General features: G+C 45.5%; 1 long non-coding RNA gene across 1 annotated transcript; it reads left to right on the top strand.

Moving 5' to 3' along the window:
- The first annotated feature begins 10 nt into the window (after window positions 1-10).
- LOC114010887 (uncharacterized) lies at window positions 11-27,841 on the top strand. The gene is made up of 3 exons (XR_003552564.2): window positions 11-242; window positions 20,098-20,207; window positions 25,189-27,841. It is a non-coding gene; the product is annotated as an uncharacterized LOC114010887 (long non-coding RNA).
- Window positions 27,842-27,972: the final 131 nt, after the last annotated feature.

Raw genomic sequence — 27,972 nt, 5'->3', positions numbered from 1 at the left:
TTGTGGGCCCAGCGAGGCCTGGGAGCCTGCGCCCCTCTCTAATAAAGAGCTACCCACAACGCAGCTGTACGAGGGGACGCAGCCGGCGACGTGAGGGAGCTGGTGCTGCCTGGGCTGGGCAGGATGGCAGCAGGGTGGTCAGGCTGTGGAGCAGCTCTTCCTTCTGCTCCCTTTAGACCAACCTGAAAAACATCCCCAGATGAAAAACACTACTCCGTCCTAGTCAGCAGCTGTCCTGCTTGGTAAGTGCTCCAGAGCATGCTCAGGGGACCCTTGTGGGTGGCCGGGATTGTGCTTAGGCAGCCGTTTTCCTGCAGCTTCAAAGTAAATATGGAGATTTCAGGTGACAACGGGCTGCAGGTTTCTCTCAGGCCGGGCTGCAGCGGGTCTCACTGCTTCCCATGGCCGCGCCGCTGAGGCTGGGGGCCATGCTGGAGGCACGCCAGAGGGAGGGGGCTGTGGGGAGGCCTGGCTGTGGTCTTTACCCAGCCAGTTTTTAAATGCCTAAGTTGGTTTTAACAAGCTATAGGAAATAATTAATAATTAGGAGAGATGGAGTTATTCTAATTTACTAATGAAATTATATTCCTTGTTGATAAGAGCTGAGACACATAAGGATGTCACACTGTATAAGGAGCAGGAGGTGGGTGTCTCCAGCAGGCTAATTTTATATACTTATAATGCCTTCCTTATCGTTAATAACCCCATCCTACATTTAAAAAGTGCTTCTCTTCCCAAAGGACCCCAGAATGCTTTATAACTGTCAGCCTAGTCCTGAGTGCAGATACAATTGATAATAATTTTAATAAGAAATTCATCAGATTCAAGTCAGCGGAGGGTGATGCCTTCTCCCAGGTCTGAAATGCAGCCTCTGCTAGGCTGGGGGAAAGCAGCAGCTCAGTCCCAGCATCTCCCAGCCCTTTTGTGGAAACTGGCTTAGAAGGCAGCTGGTGGAAAGAAAAAAGCCAAAGGAGCAGGCAGGACCCGCTGCCAGGCTCCCGGGATGGAGGCAGGGCCCTGTGCTTCGCTGGCTCTCAGCTTATAGGATAAATTAGCAGTTTGGCTGCTCTGAGCTTGCGTATGCTGTGGAAAGGAAGCTGTTGCTGATAAATATTATCTAACAGGAACCTGGTACCAATGAGGATCACACTTGCCATCTGACAGAGAGGGATGTTAGCTGAGAGGTGGCATGTGGGAAGTGACACGCTGACATGCACCTGCTCTCTGCGATGCAAAGTGCCACCATCCCGGAGTGTGGTCAGCTTGGGAGGAGCAGGAGACGTACGTTTGCTAGAAGTGTGAAGATTTTGGTTTTAAGTCCCAAGAATGTCCACTCAGTGAACTTATTCTAAAATTAGAGTGAGCTGTCAATTCTTGCTTGCCAAGGGAGGGCCTGGGGTCGTCAATGTCATGATAATGCCACCAGGATCTTACAGGAGATTCTGCTGCTTTCAGTATGCCAAAGCTGAGCAGCTACTCTGAGTGTGAAAGTCTGCCAGGGTTGAACTGAAACCCTACTTCTGTTAAACTTGAGGATTTTTTTGCCATTGATTTCAGTGAGGCCACAGTTTTCGATTCTGGCCCTTTCAGTAATTGTAGCAAAACAGAGTAGAAGACCCTCATGACTGCTGGGTGGAAAGAAAATAATAGTGTATTGGTTTTGGCTTGAAAATTCCAACATTTGCTTGTGAATTTAAAATAGAAAATCTATTTGCCATATGTTTGATTCCAGAAGAACTACATCTCTGGAGAACCTGCTTCCTTGGGTTGCTTTGACTGGAGTGGGACTGCTTACAAATTTCTTTGCTTTTCCCTTTTCTGTTTTACTTCTCACATTTACCATTAAACTAGCATTGGCATTTCTATGCCATCTGGCTTTTTTTGTTGTTGATTTTTTTAAGGGGCTAGGGGAAGAAAGTTTCAGGGTAAAAGAGTCTGTGTTGCTAGACCAGCAGTCAAGAGAGTGAAGGGGAGGGGGAACCTAGGCTAAAATACTTTGCCAAGGGAGCCCAGGTTTCAAGGAGAGGTTTTAAGTCTTGCAAAAAGGAGAGGAAATCTCCGCACATCTGAAAGGCAGGTTGGTTCTGGCACAGCTAGACATACTCTCCACAAGGGCTGCTACAGTAAGAGGCACAGTGGTAGACAGCCCGAGAATTGCTGACATGCAGGTTACTGTTTTATTAATCTCTCTAGAAGCCAAGAAATATTTGGACAAATGAGGTTGTCCATTTTAAGGACTAGAAGGAAGTTTGAAGTCCCTCTGTACCCAAAGCCTCACATTAAGGTAGAGGTTGGTATGTTTGAATGAGGCTATTGTGAAAGGAGAGAATTGGACTTGCTGGCTTGGAGATTTCCCCCTGCTCCTGTTGGATTCATCAGTTCTCGTTAGGGTTTGGACAAGCCTGGGAGAGGCTATTTCCAATTAGAAGTTCTCAGCCAGAAAAAAATAACATAGGATTTCTTTTGAACACTTCATGCAAACAGTTTGTGGCATTCATAATCTTATCACACAGTTTCTTGCAGTCTCACATTTTCCAGACAATTGCGCTTTTTTCCCAACTTAAACCAAAGAGCTTAAACATTCAGTCTGCCCTTGCTGGCCTTGTACAGCTGAGGAAAGAGGTCATGGTTGACATTGTCAGCTGAAGTGATTTCAGACACAGTGCCTGAGTGTAGTGTAAGCAGAAATTTATACTTTTTAATTTGCTTGGAAGAGTATGTTAAATGCCCAGAGAAAAAGCCTAGACTGGAGGTTGGCCAGTCTTGGCAGGGGCAGAGCTGGGGGCTGACATCAGCCTGGCCAGACAAGACCATGCATGCATTGACACACAGATCACCCTCTGCTTCACTTCTGGGGTGACAGGAGAAGAAGACATATGAGCCATGAACAAAATCATATATTGATCTTTCACAGCAAGTAATTTATGTAAATTGCACTAATGTATGTAGATAGAACTGACATTCTTTCCTGGGCTGTTTATCTCCAAAGTCCCTTGCAAAATGATCAGATTATGACTTTGCATAGCAAGAACGTCTCTTCTCTCAGCCCTACAGACCAGATATTTGTTTGTTGTTGGCATGGGCAATTTGGTTACTAATTCCCAGGGTTAATATACAATATCAGGCTATTACACTGCATTGTATCACGCTTGCTGAATAACATTACATGTGGTTTATATTTAATTTCAACTCCATTTGTAATTCTGCTGTGGTGGAGTTAGATGACCCAACAGGGCTGTGGATGTTACCCGCTGTGTTTGTAATGCACTGAGTGGCTTCTAGTTCATCTTTTGCCTCTGCCTGCTTCTCCCCAGCTCCGCTACTCTTGTGCCCACACAACCTCCTCCAGGTAAATATTTGCTAATCAGTGTTCTTTATCACAGCCCAAAATGAGACTTCTTATTCAACTGTTTCACAACTAATTAAACCACTTAACAACACTAAGGGGTTTTAATCTTTTTCTACATGTTACTGTTTTACTGCTGTATAATGCTTCCTAAAGAGATAATAGTGGGATGAGGCTTAACCCAGTGTTAAGAAAAAGAGCTGAAGACCTACATGGGGCATGGCACTAATCAAGCTCTTTACAATCTAAAGGACTTCACAGAGATTTAGAGGACCTGAGTTAATGCCTAGCTGTGCTACAGGCTTTCTTTCATGGCCTTGGTCAAGTCACTGTATAAAGTCCTGCAGCAATTTGGGAGTACTTTCAAAAGTGATGTCAACACTTAAGAGTTCGCTGAAGTCTCACTGGAAGTCAGTGGGATTCATTACCCTAAGTCCTAATCCTTCACAGACTGAGACATCTGAATTTCATCCAGATTTCTGTCTTAATCTCTGAACATGGGGATCTCACAATCAAAGTTACATGGGAGCTTGTGTAGCAAGGCTAACGGCAGTTCTGCTCTTCACAAATGTGCTGGCAGTGGGCAGGGAAGGGTGGCTGCGAGATGTTCATCCAGGGTCTTCTGCCCAGCATTGGCCAGAATGAGACAAGACAGATCTTCCCTGGCAGCACTGAAAAGCCAAACCCTCCCCTGCTGTTCTGGTGCATGAAATCCAGTGAGTGAAATGAAGCAAGTTTTTTTCGCCTATGAAAATTAAACCTAAAATAGGGACAAAGAAGGGTAAGGGTAAAGTTCTGCAAGTTCAGCATTGCGGGATGGGGAGTGGAGGGGGTGTCCGCACTCAGATTAGGCAGTTCTGGGTCTTCAGCCTTTTAAGAGTTCTTTCAGTCTTCACAGTCTTTATGAAACCAGTTATTTTCCTCTTATCTGGGTCCCTTTTAATTCATGTTGTTTCCAATCCTCCATGCTAGGGAGAGTATTTGTGCTGGACTGTGTGGGAGCAGGGCAGTTGCTGAAAAGACTCCTGTAAGTATTAACAATAATAATGTGCACTTTATGACCATGGTTAGTATTAAAAGACATTTGACAAACACTGGACTTGGAATGAAAGGCTTTTAAAGCCCCAGCCAAGCTATTTGCAATTAGAATACAGTAATGTACATTCATTTTGTATGTAAGTTGAGCTCACAAAAATCTCCTTTTTTGTCCATTAACAAAACCACAGTATCCCCATGAACAAGTCCCCTTAATCTTCACAGTGCATAGTCTGTGATCTTATCCTTAGAAAAGCTGTGCAATGTCATGCAGCTCCAAGAGAAACAAAAGCAAAGTCCAAAGCAAAATGGACTCTCTCCCAGAATAAATAGCACTGACTTGGGGGCGCACCAATATCTGAGGGTTGTTGCAGTTTGAATGAAGTGTACAATGTATTTAGATCCCAGAAAAGTGCAGAGGGCACAAATTCCTCCTGGTCCTGTATAAAAATGAACAGAAGTCAGAAATAAGGGAGTTGAGCAGGAGCACAGCAGCGACTCCATTTCCTCTCCGTCTTGAGTGTCTGTTCACGCAAGCTCAAAAATAGAGAGTAAGAGGCAGAGTGCACAGACAATAAATGTATCTGTAAACTGCCTCCCTGCTTTGCCTTTGTTTCACTATCCTTGTTACAGGACTTATAATTTTTGCTGATCTCAGAAGTGTGCATGAAAGATGGAGTCAATCTCAAGTCCCTGGGCAGATCACCACAGAGGGACTAGGGGCTGTGTTTCCACAGCCTCCTTGGGCTCCCGTCTGCCAGCGCAGGGCATGTGAGCCATAAGACCAAAGGAGCCCTCCTGGGTTGTGGTGACCAACCCCAGCTGTTGCAAGCAGCCGTGTCACATAAACCTGCCCATAAATGTATCTGACAGCCTGCCCTCATTATTGCTGTGAAGATACTCTCCAAAAATCCACTCCTCTGACAGTCAAAAAACTTTCTAATTTCCAGACTATGTCTGTTTTTGTTGGATCTTATGTCCTTTAACTCTTCTTACACAAGGTTCATAACGGTACAGAGAACAGTTCCACTCTGCCTAGCCTTTCCCTTTTGACACCTCTGGTGGTTTTCTTCTCTTGAAAAACAAGCTGTCCATACTCCCTGCTCGGGCACCAGCAGTTTTGCAGGACTGGAAGCAAATGTTCCAGTCTGAATGACTTTCCTGAATGGAGCCTTATTTCATTTTCTGGTGGCTGGGCCACTCTGAAGGCTTAGAGCCAGCCAAAGCAAAGCACCAGGCAGTAGAAATCAAGGAAGCTTTGAGCTGTTTAAATACAGTTTATCCTTCTCTTTTGGATAAGCTGTGTTGACTCCTTTTCATAAACTAATATACCTGGATCTAACTGAGTGAAGAGTTGCCCAGATAGCCTTTGGTCATGGCTGTTGTATCCCCATCCTCCAGCTGACCTCTGTGTGTATGCTTGCAGGCATTGTTACTCCTGTAATAAGTAGGCAAGGACAGGTTGCAAAGAAGGCAGAGAAGAACCTGACTCATTCCCAACCTTAAGCGAAACATCTGTCTTGCTGTTGTCAGATGAAATCAAATATTCACTTTTGCACATTAAGAAATTTAAAGAAAAAGTCCTTGTGGGGAGGGCTGTCAGCTCGCCGAGGAAGTTATTAAGTTGGACTTAAAGGATTTATGGGAAGAAGTGTTTTAGCTGCCCCCAGAGCATCATACTAGCCCTAGTGTTGTTCCAGTTATTTTATCTGACTGCCTTTACAGATATTTCGGGTAATTTACCTGCACAGCCAGCCTCAGAATTGCTATTTTGAACACAATTGCTGTTATTTGTGAAAGCACCACTCTCAAAAGCAATATTTCATCATTACTGTAAAACATCATCCCTGCAATTATCGGAGAGAGTGTCTGTAGGAATCTTATGGGAAACACTGTGACGTCTGAAGCAAGTTCCAAACCCTAAACTTGCTCTCATTAGTGCCTGGCTGTGACACGACACTGTCTTACCCCAGAATGAGAGGAATGAGAATCTGGCCTTTGCACTGTCATGTGTGCAGGCACTGGATTAGCTCAGATGAGTCTGGCTTCTTAAAAGCACATCGCTTTTGGAGAAAGAGCACCACTTTATTTCCAACAGAACTCCAAATAGAGTACAACCCGATGAGGAGTTTCCCCTGCCTTGGAGCTAGCTCTTACGTTGCCTTCCCTCCAGCCTTTTCCAGCCAGCCAGCAGTGCCAGCACTCTGTAGAAGGTTTTCCAGACTCACTGGGAATTTAGGCTTGTGTCTTAGATGATCACCATACAACCCACCTGGCAACTAAAGGGTGGCAGCTTAAGAGACCTCATAAGGGAAAAAATGGGAAAAGGTGATCTTCAGTCATCTGTCTGTATGGAACATCACATTTCTTCAGCAGATCTCCCTGTCACAGTAAACTTGTCAAAGCTGGTAACAATTCACCAGTAAAAGAGGTCGGGGGGATTATAATTACAAAGACATGTCTTCCTTTTGTAAATTGTAAGTTAAAAAAAATAAATCGTTTGTTTTTAGTCAGCTGTCCCCCTTGTCCTCTGGAAACAGTGGGGATGTGATATCTAAAAAAGAAATCAGAAAATGAGCAAACATCCATCAGAATGGAAATGTCTGACTTCAGGAGGGAAAAAAAACCCACATTTAAAATTGGAAAATCACCTTGACAAATTTCAACCTTCCATAGCCACTGCCTGAGGAAGGAGTTTGCAGGAAATCCTTTGCTCACTATTAGGTACATGCACGGAGATGTAAAATCAGTTAAAGACTGTTACCCTTATCTGTTTACTACCAGAAATTTTAGATGAAAAAGGGCTCCATCTGCTTAGACATAGAGTTGACCTTCCCTAAAAAAAAGGCTTTTAGATACGGAGATTTTGTTTCCAGATTTCTTCTCATTTAATTTTACAGAATGACTTTACCAAATGGGAAGTGCGTGTGATGGTTTGACCAAATGAGAAATCCAGGTAGTGACAGCTGTTGTGGTGCCTTGTATTATATAGTGCAGGCACACAGAGTGGGGGAAGGAAGGTTATTGGTGTTATCAAGACATCACTGACGAGTACAGCAATCACAGCAAAGCCTGACTGACACTTTCAGCAGCTCCTGTACTTAAATGAGCACAGATGTAGATACAGTAAAAACATATAAGCAAAGTCAGCTTCAGTGCAAGCCTCGACTGTGCTGCAGACAGGATGACTGACTGTGCCCAGTCTTCTTCAGGCAGGTGGTTTACTTGCTAATTGAATGCACAACTGTTAAAATTAAAGCCATCCAAAGTTACCAAGAGCAGGATGAAATGTAAAGCTTCCTGTGATATTTATTCAGAGGAGTATATTGTTTTCCAGGGCTGCTTGGTTCACGTATCTCATTTTTGAACAAACTGCACTTCACTGTGTCACCTGCTGAGTTAACAATTTGTGACAATTACAGCAATTATTCTGCTACAGTAGCAATGCTGTTGCCCAAACATGTTCAAAGAATGGCTTTACTTAAATGAACAAGAATACCATGAACCTGCAAAACCACTTGTGGATTGAATAATTTAATTTTCTGATTCTGTTAATTCACAGTATTGAAATACCAATAACTCTGTTCATTAACGGAGCAGTAGAAAAGTAGGAGATGATTGATGTGGTGCTTTGCAGAAGCTTTGCAGACACTTTGGGAGAACTCAGTTGCATGGTATGTGAACACATGTCTTCTCTGCAATGTGGAAATGGCCCAAGGCAAAGAATCAATTGCAAAGGTTGCCCTGAGGCTGGGTCTAGCAGGGAGCCAAGAGTAGGACACTGTCATCCTTGCATCAGCAGAGTGAGCCCACAGTCACACCTCGCTTTGGGCTGGCCTCCATCCCAACGCCTGGGTTTGTGTCCTCCTGGGTGGAGGCTGCCCACAACTGTCCACTGGGCTCTGCACACACCTCTGGGCCCAGCTCCTGTATTTCTTATCTCTGCAAAAGACTGAACAAGCCATTTCTTCAAAGGAGGCAGTTGGCAAGTGCTTCTGTAATAACCAAGTTATTATATGTGCAGCTTTTTGTTTTGTAGCACTCTTCCAGCTTTATCACAGCATTTCCCATCTCTAAGCAGTCTGTATGACTCCTCAATTGACAGATGTTTATTCCTGAGGTCATGATCTTTCAGCCAGAATTTTACACAGAGACTTTTTCTTCCATTCCACCTTCGTATTTTAACAAGAAGTTGTGGCATGAAAAGGGGAGAATGATACTGAATACTCCACTTAATAAATGGAAATTCAACAAGGGCACTAGAGGACGTGAGTACCTCATAACTTCCAAATTATGCTGGATGTGAAGTAGCAAGATTATTCTGGATGGGTCCACTTGATTTCTTGCCAAGGTCAGGACTGTGGCATTCTTGATGAGGAAGCGGTTGCTCGAGTTGCTTCATCAACTATTTACTTCAGGTTTAATGACATCTCAGTGTTATTTTTTATGTTCTTGAGTTGTTTGCTGTTTGTCACTCCATTTACAGCTGTGGAGGTCACCCATGTAATTCTGTGAAAGGCAACATATATCCAGATTTCTGTCAAGGCTGCACCACGTTTTGCCTCTTCATCTTAGTTAACATTACTTTGCAGTTTTAAAGTAATTATTTCTCACCCTCAGTGATGACTGCTTTCTCATTCCTTATAGACTGGGTCCCTTCTGGTCCTGAGCTACCAAAAAAAAAAAAAAATCTGTCCAGAATATGTTCTGTGAGGAGCCTGTACTTTACAAGTTCCTAGGGTTTTGCCTCCATTTCTCTCCTCTGCAAAGTATTAACCAGTTATACTGTGGGTCCCACCTCCATTCTCACACTAGATTTTAGGTCCAATCTGGGATCGACTGTTTTCAAGACTGTGTTTTTTGTGAGGTTAGTCATGTTGTAATTTGATTTTTTCCCCTTAAAAATCCAAGCATTTTTCAACAAGATGAGGCTTCCTGGATCTCTGCTGGCTGCTGGATTTTCCCCAGACCAACAGTGACATTTGTGGAAGACACACAAAAAATGCGAGGGAGTGGCACTGCAACTGTTGGGTGTTGTGGATGTGCAACAGGCTGTGGAAGAGTTAAAGCAGCACAGTGACAAAGCATTGAAATGTCTGCAGAGCACATCTTACCACCCACAAGTTCTCCCTGCCCTGAATCACCAGGCTGCCTCATGTTGGCTGAAAGTGTCTTCTGCACCCTCCTAAAGTCCCTCCATGGACAGAACAGCCAAATGAGAAACATTATAGCCTTGGTTATAGCAGACACCTTTTATAGACCTTGAGAAAAGGGGCTGGGAGGGACCCTGAGACATCTCTAGATTATCCTTGAGATTATTCTATATTAGTGTTCAAAGTCAGCCTGGCGTAGTGGAAGGTGTCCCTGCCCATGGCAAGGGGTTGGAACTAGATGATCTTTAAGGTCCCTTCCAACCCCAACAATTCTACAGTTCCATGATACCATCCCTAAGGATGGGAGCAGCCTGAAACAAAGAGCCCTGGAGACAGATCCCGCAGTGCCCCAGGCAGATCCTGTCACACTTCACCTTCCCTCTTGACAGCTGTCATTCCTACATTTTTGCCTAAATTTTCCAGGCACAAAATTCATTATTTCTTGACCTGTGCCCAGGCAACAAGCATATCAGATCAGTCCCTTTCTCTTCTCACCAGTAGTTTTTTCTGAGGGGTCCCTCAAGGACGAGCCCTGTATAAGCTGCTGTTGACTTCGCCTATGTGGCCTGATAACAAAACAGTGACATATTATCTTAGCTTGCAGTTTTCCTCTGTGACAGCAAACACAAGTTTGTTTTTCCTAAGCAAATACACTTTTTCATTTCTTTGTCAGGGAAGGAATCACTTCCGCAGAGTATTTACAATGCAAAGCCCAGAGCTGTGCAGGCAGAGTGTGGTAAAAGATGCTTTCCTCTCCAGGATCCTGGGGTGAGGACTGACTGGCAAAGTTGAGCAGTGCCCTTCCCTGACCCAGAGCTGTCTTCTGCAATGCTCTGTGCACCGTGGGACAAGTCAGGCATTAGAAGTCATGGCCCTGGAATATATATTTGCTTTCCATACAATGGAGGCAAGAAGTTGTGAGTGAAGAATTCAGGGCTTTCAAAATTAGTTTTGTTCTGCTTAGAATGAATATAAGAGCACAGGAGTTTCTGGAGAAAAAGAAACCATTCAAGACCCTTTGTGCCTCCGGGTGTAGCTGCTAACCCAGCACCCAGCTGACAGACATCTGAATTTGTGCTGTGAACCGCATCCTCTGCAGAGTTCATCCAGCAGCGTGTTCTCACTGTGTAGTTTCCTAACTCCTCTGCCCTCTTTCCTGTCCTCACCCCAGGTGGACCCTGCTCTAACTGCTGTGGCCCTCATTGCACAGATGGGGAGACCAAGGCACACTGAACTTGGCCAAGACAGTCTTCATCCAGATCCCTGCAATGCTTGCATTCATTTTCCTAGTCTTTTCACTGGTTTCTGTGAAACTTATGACGAGGTCACTCAAACCCAAGGTGTGCCCCTTGTAATTCAGGTTCCCCACATCAAGAACTGGTCACTGGTCAGGATTTTATTTCTTTTTTTTTTAGTGTAATGTTAGTTGTTGTGGTTTCTTTCCCTTTAGGCAAGTATAATTTATTAAAGCCAAAATTGTTGATGGGAGCTGATTTGACAAATTTCTCCGTTCAAAACCATTTCCTTTGGGGGGAAGCATTGAAACTGTTGAAACAAGCACATCTGTATTTTTCAAACAAAAAATGTTTTGATTTAGGGTTCAGAATAAGTTGAAAATATGTAGGACAAAGGAAAGAGTCAATTTTAGCTTAAAAGAAGAAATGACAAAAACATCTAAATCAAAATAAACCCTATTTTCATATCACTTACATACAATGGTCCTATAGCCCCAAATTATTTATTTAACAATTATTTTCATTCTCAGGCCGTGAAAAATCTCTGGTTTCAGTACTTGTCTTATTTGAAAGGGGATATTTTTTTAGGGGTGCAGTTTGGAAAGCACTTCAGGTCACTAAAGCTGTTTCTTCCCCTCTGGCATTCAGAACTTCTCAGTTTGAAGACTTGGCTCTTCCCATCTGAAATGGGCGAAATCCCTCGTGGGTGTGGAGACAAAAGCCTCCATGGGTGAGACTGCCTCCAGGAGAGGACATGACACAAGCACCCCGTGGCAGTTCTCCCTCCTGCCCTGCGGCTCTACTTACTTTGTAAGAGCACCTGAACTACAGTCTCAACCCATGAGACTTTGCCCATACACACAAAACAACCAGGTTTTTGCAGCAGTTTGGGCCATGCTGCTGTCACATCCCCAGAACACCAATGCAACGCGTAAGACCCATTGGCTTCCCCATGTCCATCAAGAGGAGGGAGGATGGGATGCCTTGGAGATGGCCGTGGCATCCCAAAGTGGCCGGGTTTGAGTCTGGGAAGGGCAGTGAAACGCCATTCTTGATTCTCCTTTTCAGAGAACGGAAGACAAGCAAGCACTGGTCCTGAGTACAGGGAGTAACAAAATAAAGTTGGGCCATCTGCAGAGAGCTCAGTGCCTGCTGTCCCACCAGTTACATAAGGATACTGGGCGGTGATCTGACTACACCCAGGAAAGGGTGATTTCAAAGTAGACCAGGGATGAGGCAGGGTCTAGGAATGAATCAGAGTCCAGGGACTCGTGTCTGTGCTACAGAAGAGGAAGGCATTTGTTCTTGATCCTTGGAGGAGCGGGACAGCCTTTGCATTTGCCTTGTTTCCCAGTGAGCTCTCCAAAGATGTCTCTAATTTCCTCTAATTTTCCTCTTTCTTTCTGCATAGCTTGGTATCCGCTCCAGGTGTTGTCCCGGACTGCTGGCTGATTAAAGTGAACCAGATGAGAATATTTTTCTGATACTGAAGTGACTTTGGAACAGGCACCATCAAATTATGCCTTAACAATACTAACCTGTATTGAGTGCCCGATCCAAGACCTTATAGGAACCCTCACACTTATTTGGTGACTTAGTGAAATTTGAATAGGGCTTGTAAGCCTTGATGAAAAATTGTACTTTACACCAAAATGTGGCACAGTCTGTGCTGGACCATGACAATAAATCTGCCTCCAAATTACCTGCATCACTCAGGCTTTCTTTAGATGAAAGATGGGCCTGTCTACTTCTTCATTCATCTTATCTCATTTCCCTGAGGAGGGGAGGAGAGGATGGGGATGCTGGGCAGGTGGCAAGGGAAGCAGAAAGGCTACTTTGGTGTTGTAGTTTAGGAACCAATAGTGTATTAAGAAACTATGAATAAATTTTGCCTTTAAATATTACTCTAAATGTTGCTTTACTTGAATTCAACAAGGACAATGTATTGACCTTCTCAAGGTTAATGGCTCAATGACTTACTAAGAAAAAACATATGCAAGGCCAAATTGATTCTTGTGTTAATTATTTCTCTGGACAATATAAAATGTATTTTGATACATTTTCCATGATACCTGGAAAGACATTTCTGCTCATCAGGTTATAGATGTTGCAGGCAATGACAAGGATGGTAGGAGTGTGCTGATTGCTTACACTTCCTTATACATGAGCATTTCTTCCACTGCAAAAACCCACCAAAAGAAGTAAATTTCTCATGAAATTAGATGAAATCTGTTTGCTTCTGCCCTGCCTTACCTCCAGTGCAAAATCTTGGCAGTTGAGCAAAAACTCAACACAATCCAATTTATGGAATCAATTGTGACAGCTCACATGAGTCTGAGTTTTACCTCCCCTGAAATCCTTGGCAAAAAAACATCTGCAGCTCATTGTTAGCATATGGAAATAGATCTCTGGATATAATCAATGAGAGAGAGCCAGCACGAAGTGAGGGTGTGCCCAGTGCTGGCCTTCAGGGATGGCTTCTCATCCCAGTGCCTTGTCAATACTTGTGTCAATGACGTGGAGGAAAATCTGGAATCATTACTAATAAAGAATGCAGATGACTCAGATTGGGAAAGTGGTAAATAACAACAACGAGCCATAGATGCAAGTGAGCTTGATCACTCAACAAATCAGATGCAATCAAAGTACGGCTTTTTTAATACAGCTAAATATATAGGCATGGGTACCTAGATGAACATATGCATATACTCATGAGAAATCAGTGTGGCTTGTAAACGTTCCATATGGGTAAATTATGCATTTTGCAAGCATTAATACTTTATTGCTGCCAGACTGGTAGGTTAGTATAGCTTGGAGGAGTATTTTCCTGATGTGTTACCAACATAAGAAAGACACAGAGCTGCCTGTGCAGTGCTTTTTTACACCATCTTCTGCTGCAGCCCAGTGAGGCTTGAGTGTTCTGACACAGTGAGGCAGGTTTTGAGTACAGGTTACATGAAGGTGTTACCATTGCCTTGAGAGAGGTGGGCACTGAGGTTCCACTTTTCCATGCTTTCCCCGTAGGAATTCAGTGCTCAGGACAGTAGGATGAGTGGCAGCTGGGGATTATTCTTCATGCATGTGCAGGGCACCTTATCAGCTCCATCCAGTGCAACTTTCCTTTTCTAATAATCTCTTTGCTCATTACAAAATGAAGCCAGCCCCTAAATTTCACCAGAAGCAGGGCGCTGCTGCATTTGCAGAGTCCCTTGCAGATGCCTTTCCTATCTGTGGCTCTTTCTTCCCCAGGGCTGTTATTCCCTCTGTAATAGAAGTGGGTCTCTGGAGTGGTTGCTTTCGGTGCTGACAGCTTTCTGATTAATGGCAGTGACAGCTCAGTCTCCCCCTGTGTGCTGGGGAAAGCTGCACAGGGCTTTCCTCTCCCTCCTCTTGCCTCAGCCTTTACCTCTGTGGAAATCTATCCATCACAGCAACCACCTGGCAGGTAAATTCAAAACATGCCATCCAAGCTGAAAAAAAACCAAGCAACATCAGCACAGCAGAAACAGTATTGTTGGAGGTATGAGGATAAAGTGCAGCAAAGTTTGTAGGGAGAGACAGCATCATTTATTAGACCATGTACATACTAGCAGGGGGGGAAGTGGAACAAGCTTTTGGACACACAAAGATTTCTTTAGTCTAAAATCAAAGCAACCATCTCCCAAGCTGAACAGAGTTTGAGACTTAACTGCTTTGAGGTTACACTATGTTCATCTGTTAGTGTGGGGGAAAAGGGGGTTGATACCTACAGATCATCTGAGAAGGGCAGGAATAAAGTCACAAAGCTTCTTTGAACAGAGGCAACCAGCTGCTTTTCACTGCCCTGCTAATGGATTAAGCAGGGATGGAAAAATTTACAATATATCATAACACCAGCAACTCTGTTAGTCCTTGATTTTTAGCAGCCAGCAGAGTTGTGAATTTTAATTGCAAGATTTAAATGCAGAAACTATCTACCAAGGTCTTATTGTGATCTTTGACTCTGGGAAAAGCTAGGAAATCACAGTTCTGAGGGCTCTGATGACGTGAGACGGGATGGGGGCTGCGTGTAGTGCGCCGAGGGGAGGGGGCTGACAGCCCTGCCTCTGCTGCTAGCTTGGCTGCGGAGCTGACAGGACAAACAGGCAGAGACTTGGAATTAATATTCCCTCCTAACACAATAAAAAAGTTAAACTTTGCAAGTTGAATCCCAGTATTACCAAGTGGGAAGGGAGAGAGCAGGACCATCAGTGGCAAAGAGCCAGGCAGACAAGACTGAGATCCAGGAGCCTGAACTCTGCCTGCGCCTGCCCACTGAGCATCCGCAGCTCTCCCTGCCTGCATCTAAGGCTAAAATATGGGGCTGTTTGGAGCTTCGTGTATTTAGAAGCTGCCATTCAGTGAGCTTGTGTCAAGCCACAGCAAACCCAAGGGCTGGGGTTGCACTGGAGCTCCAGGAGCGTAGTTGGAAATAAACTTTTTGGCCATAATGGCTAAACAACAGAAGCCACTGCTACTGCAAAAGAACACGAGCCGGGATAAACTTTACAGTGATTTATTCCTTATTGCAAAGGCCGGGGCCCAGGAAGGAGAGAGCAGGGCAGGAGGGGGGTGTGAAGTTTGAGGCAGACCATCCTAATCCCCTCTTAGGCAGAAAGCATTAGCACAGCCTTGGAGAGAATTTGTTGGACTCAATGGGGTGTGTCAGGCGAGCAAAGCGCTCGGCAGAGCTGCTGCTCACTGCACAGGCCAGTAGCGCCCTGAGCCTTTGCCATCTTGTCAATAGGAGGAAGGGAAAGCAGTTTAATCCAAGCTCAGTGTGTATTGGAATATAACCTAAATAAGACAGCCTGAAAGCCCAAGAATAAACCGGCAAGGAAAGAAATCTCTTTGTTCTGTGTGCTGTCTGCTGAAACTTCCCACTTCTGAGCTGGAAAAACCCTTTTTGTCTCTCACTTTGGATCCGTTTCTTCATTTCCTTTTACACAGGCAACCGAACACCACTGTCTGCTGCCCTCGCGTCCCAGCAGCCTTCCCCCTCAAACATCAAAGCTGGGGCCCGCGTGAAAGGGAGCACATGGCAGACCAGGAAGATCCCTTGACTGAAAGATTCTTTGAAAGCTGGTTAAAAAATTAATTGCAGCGTTGAGATTGCTGTCTGCGGTTGCTTCCTAGAGCCAGTGAAGCATTGTCAGGAGGGTAACAAAGAGGAATTCTTCAGGAAGGCTCTAATTTTTGAATTGTAGGGCCCTGAGGCAATTTTGGTGTTTATCAAAGGACTCAGACTTCCAGCGGTGTTAGGGTTTGAAAACCTGGGTTTTCAATCGATATTTCAAGAGGCAGACGCTGGCTGGTACGCTGCATCAGGTTCCCCCCCCACATGACTCCCAGCCTAGCTCTCACTAGCTCTGTCCCTCTCATGTATATGTGATGCACAAGGTCACTGCATAAATACTTCACACACTTCATTTTCCTTTACACAAGGCAACTGGTCTCACTTGGGCAGTTGGATCATTTTGGGTGGATTCTCTGATATCTACAGTGGAGTTAAGCTCCCACTGGTTGAGGCTGTTTCTCAGTATGGACACAAATGCCATGGGTTTACTTTCAATGCAGTCTGGTGAAAATAACGTCTATAGAAGATGATATCTCTAACCTTGCTGCCTAATTTGGGTGCAACTGCCCAACAGGTTTAAAAGTTATTAAAAGGAGACTACTCCTCTTTCTCTCTCACACACACACAAACACAGGATAATCACGTAAGCCTGGTTTCCTTGGGAAACCAACTGAAAAAATAGCACTAGCACATAAACATACTGTAAGATGTGAAAACAGACCAACAGTCCTTCCAGTTGGGGAACATGAGAAAAGCCACCGGCAAAGTGCCCTGAGCTAGCAAGGTCAGCGCAAGTGGGCTGCAGCTCAGAAAGGGGAGCAGGCAAGCACCTCTCCCCAGGCTGCAAAAGCAGCATATGAATGTGTGAATGCTTCACTAGCTGCTCTCTTTGAGCTCGAATGAAGGCAAAATTGCTGTTAATTAATGCATCACATAACAGTATAAATCAGAGTCTGCCATGGCAAAGAGAAGTTCACAAATGGCCAGTTATGTGTGGAAGTAAACTGTGGGTAACAGCAAGTGGCCTCCTTAGCAAGGGGCTGAGGAGCAGCTGCCTGGGCAGGTGACCCGTGTGAGCTCCCCATGTTTGTGTAGCTACCACTGGTCCTGTGTACATGTCACCTGGGAAATTCCCATGGGACACCCCAGGGTTACTGTGGCCTAGTGCATTTGGACTGCTGGGAAAACAGCACTGGAAACGCCTGCAGGACTGGCACAGCCAGTCTATCCACTCTCCTGCAATTTCTTCATACCTATGACACAGTATAAGCAAAGAGGAGAAAACCTCCATCTGCAAATCAGTTCCAGTCACAGAACTCATGTTGTCTAGACCAAACGAATGGGACAGTGTGTGCCAGGCCAGATACTTCTGCTGGGATGCAGCACGGAGTGATGCTCACAGGGAGAGCCCAAGAATTGAGACTCCTCGGGGGTAGCGTGCCCATTACTGTCATGTTGGTCTTGCTGTAAGGCACTGAACATGCTGTATAACACATGCTGATTTTCAGCTGGGTTGTGTTGACCTGGACAAGTCATATTAAAGCTAAAAGTTTTGACATCTCACTCCTTGAATTCTGCCTGCCATGTAATTAATCCCACTGAGAAAAAAATAAAATGACTAGCTGCCTGCCAAGTGGTGAGGTGAAGCTGCCTCAAAGGGAAACCTTCAAACACCGTGCTCTGGCCTCTTTATTTTCCTTTCATCATTTATTTGGCTATCTCAGTGCTATGTGCACACACACACCACATCCTGTTTAAACGCACACTGCATCCTCCTCAGGAAAGGATGATAGAAATCACTGTCCAAGATCAAAGCAAAGTGCAGCTTATAAACAAGCTGAGATTAAAAAAAATGCAGAAGTGTTCCTCAAATGTTTCATCTGTGATGTTGCTTCATTGTACAAGGGACTGGGAGGACCTTCACTGGAGTTTGTGTGCAGTCCTGGGATCTGGCTCTCAAGGGGAATTTCAGGCTGAGGCAATGTACAGAAGGTCAGCCAGGGCCAGACCCGCCTGACTGCCGGGAGCTGATAAAGAGACACCTTTCCCACCAAAATGAGCACTAGTTGCTCCTAATAGAAGATGCTGAGAGTAAGTACAGAGAATAGAAAACTTTGTAAAGAACAAAGATGTGGGAGAACCCAGCCTTGTAATTTAGGCTAGACATTAATTGACCTTTTCCAATCATGGGAGGAGAAAGACTCTGGGATGACTTTCACATGGAAATAAGGAGACCAAGATGCTGATCTAGTTTTATAATGGAGCTTGGTATGTTCATGAGGAGGGACCTGTGAACTGTGCAGAACTGGTCATCCAAAGCTGTCATGTCCAACAGTGGGAATATTTTGCTCATTGTGTTGCAGTAATAAAAGGCTTTCACCTTTGGCCATATGAGAGGTGGGAGGGAGTTATCAAGGCTTCAAAAGTAGTGTGTGAGAAGAACTCTGTAGAAAAACTCTTGCACGGAAGAGGGAAAGACCTGGTAAGATCTGTAGACCTGCGTACCCTAAGCTATTGATTTAATTAGCTCATAAACATCCTGTTTGGATGTCAGTGATTACTGAGCTGAGGGCTGGATGCAGTCACGATGGTGGTGAGAAGAAAAGGAAACCTGCATCAAACCAGATATTGCCAATGAGAAAGGAGAGAGAAGCTACCTCCTCCTGCAGTCCTCAAATGCTACCCAGCCCAGAAAGAGTGAGCAACTGAAAAAGTGGCAAGGCGGTGAAGAAAACCGAAAGCAGAGTGGTGTCCTAAAAAGATGAACAGGACTTCTTGGTGATTAATAACTCCTTGACCTGAATGGAATAAATACTAGATGGAAAGTGGCTGGGATAAAGGCCAGGAGGAGCTGCAGATGCACCTCTCTCTGGTCTCCTGAAGACACCCCGTGCCTCTGAGGGAGCATAAGAGCACCAAGTGGGTAAAGAGTCACTGGCCACCAAAACCACCTTGTACCCGAGGAGAGGAAAGCTATAAAGGAGAGTGGGTTTGGAACCACTTCCTTCACATCTCCTTCCCACCAGCCGCCTGAAGACAGTGGCATTACTTGTCTCCCTCGAGAAGCTGTGCAAAGCCCTGCATGACAGGCAAGGAGGCACTCCAGCACTCCAATCGTGATGCCTTAAATAAACTCACGTAGGGTTAGAAGATTAGGCCCAGGAGGATGAATTGAATAAATCTTGCCAAGGGAACTTGATTGCCTTTATGTGATATAATTACAGAGTGAACTGAAGGAAGGGAAGAGAGCAGCTGTACTTGGGTATATGCAGGGAGCTGAGTAAAGGCGCTTGGTACCATGCCTCATAAAAAATGGCACGTTCAAATTTTCTGGCTAAACAATAGCTAACTTTGTAAGAAGGTGATTTTGTTCTCGTGAGAAGCCCGCCAAGGAACAGTCCATGTAGGAGAAATCCATCACTCTCCAAGAGGAGCACTCCTAATGTCTTGCCTCTACCAAGTTTTTTGTAGTGGGTGGAACTCTTAACACCACAGGCCGGAGTTAAACCCTGCCCATTGTTTTCACACCAACTGAAATTAAAGGCTTCTGAAGGGAAAACGTGGGTCAACTGCTATGAATCAACAGAGCTCCATGGAGGACCATGGATTCCTGCTGATTGACCCCAGATGGATAATCCAGCTGGTTCTGATTTGCACTGGCTTTACCACTCTACATTTTCATTCGTAGACCTTCCAGGATAGTTTATGTAATCTATTAGGATCCACCCACTGATCTCCAAATAGTTTTCAAAAGCCAAAGGTGCTTTTTGTGTTTTTGAGATTGATATCTTGCTGGCAGCATGATTCAGGTTTCCGGCAGCAGGTATGAGGTTTAACTGCAGGAAATGAGCTTATTTTTAGACGAAGAGTTCGCTGGAGGTTTGTGTAAATGGATTTTGCTGGGTGTCCTGTTTCTTAGGTAATTGAGTATAAAATTTTAACTCTTGCTTTTAATATAGAACCTAATCTGAAGGAAGAGTTACAGAGTGGAACCAGAAAAGTTCATACCCAGCTAAATACCTAAGGCTGGGGGGGATGCATGAACTGACAGTCCTGGAGACTGGCAAATTAAAACATCCATGAAGTTTTCAAGCAGCAAATAATGTTGGGCTAAAGAGAAAAGCACTGGTTTTGATTCAGTTTTAACCTGAGGCTTTTGATTTTTTTGTGACAGCACCTTGAAAAAACAATGGAAAAGTCTAAATTTTCTTATGGAAATATTGTGTGTTGCAGAAGATGAATTTCCAGCTCAAAAATCAAACCAAAATGATGATGACAGAAAAACACCAATTGGCCTTAAGCAACTATCCACTTGTATCCAGAAATCTGGACCCGTGGTTGATGTAAGTATGCGTAGAAATGAACAACCCATGGGTTCAGCCTTTCTTTCTCTTCTGTGGGACCAGGTATCCATTTTGTTAGTGTTTTTAAAATCTGTTCATCTCCTCCTCTCCTTGATATGATAAATTCTATGTTATTAGAGTGCCAGCACCTCATCTTTGAAGCCCTCGGTGGGTGCTCATTCCTACTGCTTGTCTGTGATGGGAAGGGCTGAGACCTGCCCAGCTCATTTCACATGGCACAGAGCTAATCTCTCCAGCCTGTCCAGGGGAAAAAGAGCAGATTAGCACTGAGAAAAAGCTTTTATGGGGGAGCAAAGCAGCGAGAAACAATGTGCAGCTTACATCAGCATTGGATACAGATGTCTGAGTCCGTAACTTGCTCCCAGCCGGCTAGCCTGGTAGTGCCAGTGCTCCAGCATTCAAAAAGCCTTTCACTGCTGCTCCTTTTAGGGGGCTTTTGTGGAGGGGGAGGATAGAGGGCTGGCAACATGTTGGCAGAGATCTGGGAGGTGGGGATGAGGGTTAAAGCTTGAATCCTATCAAGTTCCTTCCCTTGACAGCTCGAGGAAGGGGAAGAGACCACCCCCTTCCCTTCTGCACAGCTATTCCAGCCTGAAAAAGCCTAATAAGAAGGATAATGGATTGATTTAACCTTTAAGGGAGGCAAGCGTGGCTGTGCATCAGCTGCTGTATGCACAGCCCCCAGCTCGGCGTGAGCGCATCCGGCACACACACACATGCACACATGCCCCACGGTGCTCCCATCACATGCGTCGATCCATGTGAGAGTAGATCCGACACGGTGCAGGAGACATTCGCCCACGCAGATCTCATTAGTTGTCTCGAACAGGGAAGGAAACGAACATGACTGGAGAAGTCCTAGTCCTCCTTTCTGTCTCTCTTATGCACCCATGCAGAGGGAGGGGGGAAGGGGGTGAGGGAGCAGCGTCAAGAAAAGCTTGGGGGGGGGGGGATTAATGAGCGTGGCTGTGCTATAGTGATGAATTTTTCATATGGCCTGAAGTATAATTGTAACACAGGAATGAGTGCTCTGGGGAGTTGTTTGGCTGTTGCTATCGGGTGTTTTTTAGCTATTGATGCACAGGGGGTAGATGCAAAAGTTGGTTGTGCTGTGCTTTGAGGAAAAGCCAGCAAAGTGAAGGTGTCTGGAGTGGGCTTTGGGGCAAGAGCAGGAGGATTTTTACCATCTGAAGTGTCAGGCTCACTGCTGCTGACTGATCCCAGCACCATGCTGTCTCTGATGCTTTCTGTGGGGCCAGCTCTGCATCAGGACATTGCTGTGCCCCGGGGCCCTCAGAAGGCGGGGAAAGGCCATGTCGCCCTCCACCCTGCCCTGTCCATCTCTTCTATCACAGCAGGGGCTGGATGAGATGGAGCTCATCATCCCTGGGGAGTCCCCAGGGAGTGTGGTACAGTAGGATGGTGTCTCAGTGCATGTCTGTGCCTTTCTCAAGTGTGCAGGCTTCGAGGCTCCTGTAGGAAAGACTTCATCCAGGGCATGGTGGCTGCTCCCACCCCTAAACCCAACCCCGTCACACAGTTCTGGCCCATCGTGTTGGCCCTGGGCTTAGTGAAGAGGCCACATTTTCTGAAAGCTCTTGAAGCTGTAGGTCTGCCTGTATGGTGCTACTGGAGCGGCAGAAGGGGTATGCATCCAACAGGAGTCCAGGTCAAGGTGAACAGCAGCTGGGGATGGAAACCCTGGGGAGGCCCAAAGGGAATGAGAATGGAGGGAAAAATTCACTTCCTACTAGTATTTAGTTATTATTCATAATCAGTAAAGACGAGATGCTATTAGCATGAAGAGGCTTGCTAAGATGCCACCTCTTTAGAATCTGTGCATATGTATTTCAGTGGAAAGTGTTTTGCAGTCAGGTGCAATGCCTTCTCCTCCACTGGCAGCTTTTCAGTCTAGCACAGAAAGCTGTGCTGTAAACTTACAGGAGTTTACAGAGCTTCAGTGTGCGTTTGCAGATCAAACCATTTCTCTGCTTTGCCACCCCACAGCTTCCAAATCTCCTCCCTAGCATAAAAGCACACTGGACTGAGCAAGTGCCCATAGCTGAAAGGGAAACGCTGGGTGGCTTTTTTATTTTATTTAATCCACATTATAGCCAAACCATGGGAAATCCTGTTAAAAGATCAGTGCGGATTTTCTGAGTTGAGGGAAATGTTACATCTCAGTCAGGGAGTCCTTCGGATCAGCCAGGCTTCACGAGGACAGAACCACTGCAAAAAAATCCCTGAACAAAGGACAGGGAAGCCACACACTGATCAATTTGTTAGCCCAGTTCTTCATTTTCTTAGTATTTTTCAAAGAGAAAAGAGAAAAAAAATACATTGAAAAACTGTGTGCTGCTTGCAATTGCTGATTTCATGTTGTTTGTTTCCTTCATGCCATGTTGCTAAGGGGAGAAGCACCTGCCCTGGCAAAAGAACAAAAATCAGGTGCGACAGGGCTGCTGCCAACATCGTGGGAACCCCAGGGCTCGGATTTTGTAAGCTGAAATAGGAGAGATAACAAATGAAGGCAAAGCATCTGAGAAGCCTAAAAAGCAATGGATTAAGCTGGGCACAGACAATGAGAAGGTGAACCCCAGTCTGCTGAACTGAGATACACTCTCCGCCATGCAGGCAGGGATGAATCAGGTTTTCCTACCGAGTGGTGCGCAGCCCTGTGGGGCTAGCCGGGGGTCTCGCCCCAGTGCTTCAGGCAGTTGCTCGGTGCATAGCATCCTCCCTCCTTTGGGATAAAGAACAAAACGTAGGCAGGGTTGGTCTGCAGGTGCCAGGCTGGGGAAAAGCCAGGCAGATCAGGAGAAGGAGGGAGTGCTGATCCCCCAGAGGTTTTCTCCTTTCTGGTGTCAGAGAGAGCAAAAGAGTAAGCAGGGCTGTGCCAGCCCAAGGACTTATTCCGGCTGTGCCCTCAAAGGAGTGGGGAACAGGGCAGAGAGGGAATAGGAGGTCCCAAGGCACACAGTGTGGGATGCTGGATTATGTACCAGGGACCCGCCACTACCGCTCTATATTTTTCCTCAGACTCCCACTGCTGGGCAGGGTTTGGCTAGATGCTTGGTTTGACTCCTTGCATCCTGGGAGGATGGAGAAGCTTGTCTGAGCTCCCAGTGGGGAAACTGAGATCTGCACAGTCTCCCCCAACACTGTGGTTTGGATGCAGCTGGGGCTCAGCGGGGACTCCGGGTCCGCTCCCCTCCCTGGAACCTGCTGGCAGCTACTTACGGAGAAGAGGCTTTTTCCAGCCACGTGCAGGAGCCCACACATGCTCCCCCAGCCTGGCCTTGGCCTTGAAGCTGCTGCTGAATGCTGAGGCATCAGGGAACATGCCAAAATACCAGTTTATAGCCAGGTTTTTGTGCTGGATGCTTATAAGCCCCTTCTAGTCCTTTCATTAGCAGTGGGCAGGTCAGGGAAAGAGCTGCCCCAGCTCCTTGGTGCTCTTACCCATCCAGCCATGCTCAGCACCTCGCATTCCCATGTGCAGGCACTTCCCTCATGACCTGGCTGGCTCCAGGTGTTTTCTGTTAAAGCTGCAAATATTTTCTGTAGGTTTTTTTAACCTTTCTTTTGGGAAAAAGAACAAAAAGATTTCTAAGTGACTTTAATTTGGAAGGCTGGAGTATTTCTTCCTCCTTCTCTCCCTTTTATTCTCTGTCTTTATTTCTTTGTCTGCTATCTAAACAATTTGAATTCCTCAGTAGCTACTTTCTCTGTCTCTTCTTTTCCCAACCTGTGTGCATGGGGTGGGACAGCATAGGGATGATTTATGTGGATGGGAGAGCTAAGGTGGCCCAGTAGATGAACAGTGGGAACTGGAGGACACAAGCAGAGGGCACTGTGTCATCTCCAGCTGCCAGGGACAGCTCCTGCTGCATCGCCAGCCCTGTCCTTGGCCACACAATGTGGGGCCACCCCACATACCCAGGACAGCACATTTGCCAAGTCGCTGCACAGACCCCTTTTCCAGCAACAGCCACCCCTGCAATCAGATGTGAGCCACAATCCCAGTCATCCAGGGAACTTCCCTTGCTTTCCACGCAGGGCCCCATAAAGCTAAAATTAGCAGTGTTTCCCTCTACAAAGCAAGTAATTAGTTCAGGAGAGGGCACAAGGAGAAGCGTGAAGAGAAAGGGAGCTCCCCTTATAAAATATTTACCTCCTCAGCTTCAGTGAATGCCTCCTGAGAAATTTTGTGGAACAGTCTAATTAGGCTCAGCGCTCTACTTTTGTTTCCTGCATCTTCTGCCCTCCTCTTTGCTCATCCTTTATTAATGGGGCCTTTGCATGACATGACGGGATGTTTGTTTCCTAAGGGGCTTTTTATCCCTTTGTTCTTGCACAAGAAGGGAAAATACCATTACATCTAACAGAAGGGAGTTTTCTTAAAAGATGTGCAGAAAAGTATTTTAGATGTTTTTATTTATATGTGTGTGTGCATATGCGTGTCTATATACATACACACGCATTCCTGAAACACAAGCAAGTCTTTCTTGTGTGGACCTGCAGTTCCTTACTGTAAGTCCTTTTCCTGATATTTACCCTAGATGTACCTTACCCTTTTTAACTTAGGGAATTTCTTTCTAGTGACACCACAGCTCAATGATAGATCAGTTTCAAAATGAAACACGTGGTCTGAAAAGTATCCAGCGACATCTCATTCGACTTAGACTCTTTCTAATGTCAGAATCAAGTAATTGTTTTATAAAACTCGAATTTGCTAGAAGGGCTTAATGCATTTTTTAGTACAACTGAGTAATAAAGTAATTGTAGATTTATTGCTGCTCTTAATACTAGGGGAAAGATACGTTGTTCCACTTGGGACCACTTAAGCATATAGTGTTTTAAAGGATACAATTGGGCAGCACAGATTTATTATTTGTGCTGAGTGAGAAGTGTTGATTCACCTCCCTTTTTCTTTTTTTTCATGTGGATTTGGGGGAAGAAACGGAAGCGTGGCTGTGCAATGCCTTACCTGCAGCCATTAGGGACAGAAATCTGGCTTGGCTCTCCCCAGCTGCCCAGAGCCTTCGGGGCAATGCCAAGAAAATGACCTGCTCCTGTCACAGCCCCTGGCACTCGGGCACACATTTTTATCTCCAGTATAAAGTGCAGCAAAAGACTGTTCTGAATTTCTTCATGTAGTGAATGAGCTGCTGAAATAATACTGGCTGGCAAGCCATTATGTATTTTTTATTACTAAGATAGTAAAATATTGAAATGACTTCTGACAGAAAGAGAAGAGCAAAGGAAAACACCCAGGAGAAATTATTTTATCTCAGAGGTTTTAATTGAATGGTGTAAAACATTTTTATGGTAAAAGAAAGATGATTTATTTTGCTGTTATGATCATCTATGCTATAAAAGAGTGTCTCCTTTGAAAAGCTTACACACTCCTGTGTTTACCTGCTGTCATGTATTTGGGGGTTTCTGCTGCATAGATGATTCTCAAGGATAGGGTTTTTTTCCCTCTCCACCTTTTTTTTTTTGTTCCTTACCACTGCCTAAAATCTTGTTTGTTTATGTGATTGACTCTGCAAGGGTTTTGCAATCCTCTGAGAGAGCAGGGGAAGGTGGCCATGAGCCCGGCACGCTCATTAGCAAACCTGAGCCTGACCTTTTCCAGGGGCTGAGCCGGAGCCCCGTGCACAGCGTGGGACCATGCTGCTGTCCCCAGGAGCCAGTCCCCTCCTTTTCTCCATGGCAGAGATGAGACCCCTAAGAAAGACATTCACTCAGGGCTGGTTTTTGTAACGTTCAGCAAATTTCCTAGTGAATGGGATTTGACATCTGGTAACAGTTCGTTACACGATTTGATGGTTTCCTGGAGAATCCTAGAGATGCTGTCATTTAGCAAATGATTCTTGCAAAAGAGCCAGTTAGCCCTGTTTTTATTCCCTCTGAATGGCTGGAAAGCAGATTTCATTTTTAATTTCAGACTGGTTGGTCCTTCATTCCAGCCTCTCGTGCACACTGTGCCCAGGGAGGGACCTTGGTGCCACGCGAAGGCTATGACACTGAGCTCAGGGGAGCAGCTGGAGCAAGAAGGTCCCGTTTGCTGCTGATGTGTGTTGGAGGGTCTAGGGTGGGAGCTGCACTGGGTCATGGGAAGCGGAGAGATTTGCTGAAAGAAGGCAAAAAGCAGCAGTACCCTGAGAAACGTGGAGGTCTGTATTTTATCTCTGGTTGTCAGAGGAGAGTTTCCCTCCTCAGCGCTCAGTGAGGGTGTGGGGTGTCATGGCACAGGTCTGTGAGGATTACCCAAAAGTAAACACAGTCCAAGAGAAATTCAAAAGTCAGCAAATGCTGCTGATGTGCCCTATGTCAAGGGGATTCAACCACCAAGATGGATCAAGGTGGACACATGCGCAAAGCCCCTCATTTTGAGGGGCTGGATGGGAGTATGTTGGGATTGATGATGTTGATGGCAGGTCCCATCTCCTCTCCCCGTCTGGTGAGCAGCAATTTGGAGCTGCAACTTTTCCATGCTGGCTCAGAACTGATGGGGAGAAAAGGGGCAGGCAGGCAGCACTCAGTCCCACCTGGCTGCTGCTAGGGACCCATGGGTGGGCCAGTGGGTGCCCTTTGCCCAGCATCCATCCCTGGGAGCCGTGCTGAGCTGCCTCTGTTCTGGGGCTCTGGCAGCACTCACTTCGCTGACACTTTTAAAGGGGGCAGCTGTTCTCCTCTTGCTGAAGCAGCCTCCTATTGCTAAGGCAAGATGATTGCATTTCATACCTTCCCAGCTCTAATTTGCACTTCTTTGGGGAAGATGGTAGGACAAGTTATATCAGAGCAGCTGCTGTCTCACTAGGTTTTAAAGGAAAATGAAACAAAACACTCTGTATTTCTTTTAAGTTGTTTTAGTGCTTACAAAGTGTGCCTGGCTGACCTCTCGGAAGGCTGAACATCTGTGCCAGCAGAAATGGGGATGTTCTAAACCACTGAGAGGCAGGTTTTTGGGGTCCTCCTTCCTGCTGTTCTGCTATATGCCCCCAAATAGGGGACTGCAATAGCACTGCATGTTCACTTAGTGCCTACCTGGTACCCCAAAGTACCTGGTGCTGCCTCCTGAAACAGCACAGCTCCTCCCAGGTGCGAGCCAGTGGATTGAAGCATTTTTTTTTCTTAATTACTTTTTCTGAACAGGCTCCCTGTAGAGGTGACTGTCCCTCCCTGAGGGGACAGCCTGGTCCCCATGACCAGGTCAGGGCTGGCCCATCTGCTTGTATGTCATCAGCTGAAAAGCTGCTTCAATCTTATCATCTTGCCTGAAGTGCAAATACGGCTGCCACGGCTGCTTTTCTTAGCAGCCTGGTAAGGGCGAGTACCTCCAGGGCTGAAGAAAAAAGAATCCAGTGGTGAGATTATACAGAGAAATGTGGGCTGACTTTTAAAGAATATGTACGCTACAGAGCAAGTGAAACCATAGGCATTGTTTTGAGTAATTTCTGAAGATTTTTTTAAAAACTATTTTTTTATTTTCCAGTCTGCTAGAGCAGACTGCTGACACACTGGAAGGAAACCGTGGGGTGCATATGTGATAAGGATTCCCTCGCTGTATTTCTATTGTTTTTTGTATTAAACACTGACATTAAACCTCGTACATTTAACGTGTTAAATCCTGTCTCAGTGTTTCTATAGAAACAAGCTGGCTGCTCATTACAGCATGAGGATTCCCAGGCTGACCTCATCAGAGCCTCCCTTGGTAGTGTCTCTCCCACTCTCT

This window comes from Falco peregrinus, chromosome 5 (assembly GCF_023634155.1).
Source record: "Falco peregrinus isolate bFalPer1 chromosome 5, bFalPer1.pri, whole genome shotgun sequence".
Taxonomy (NCBI): Eukaryota; Metazoa; Chordata; class Aves; order Falconiformes; family Falconidae; genus Falco; species Falco peregrinus.
The sequence above is the reverse complement of the archived record's forward strand: the minus strand, read 5'-3'. Positions and strand labels throughout refer to the sequence as shown.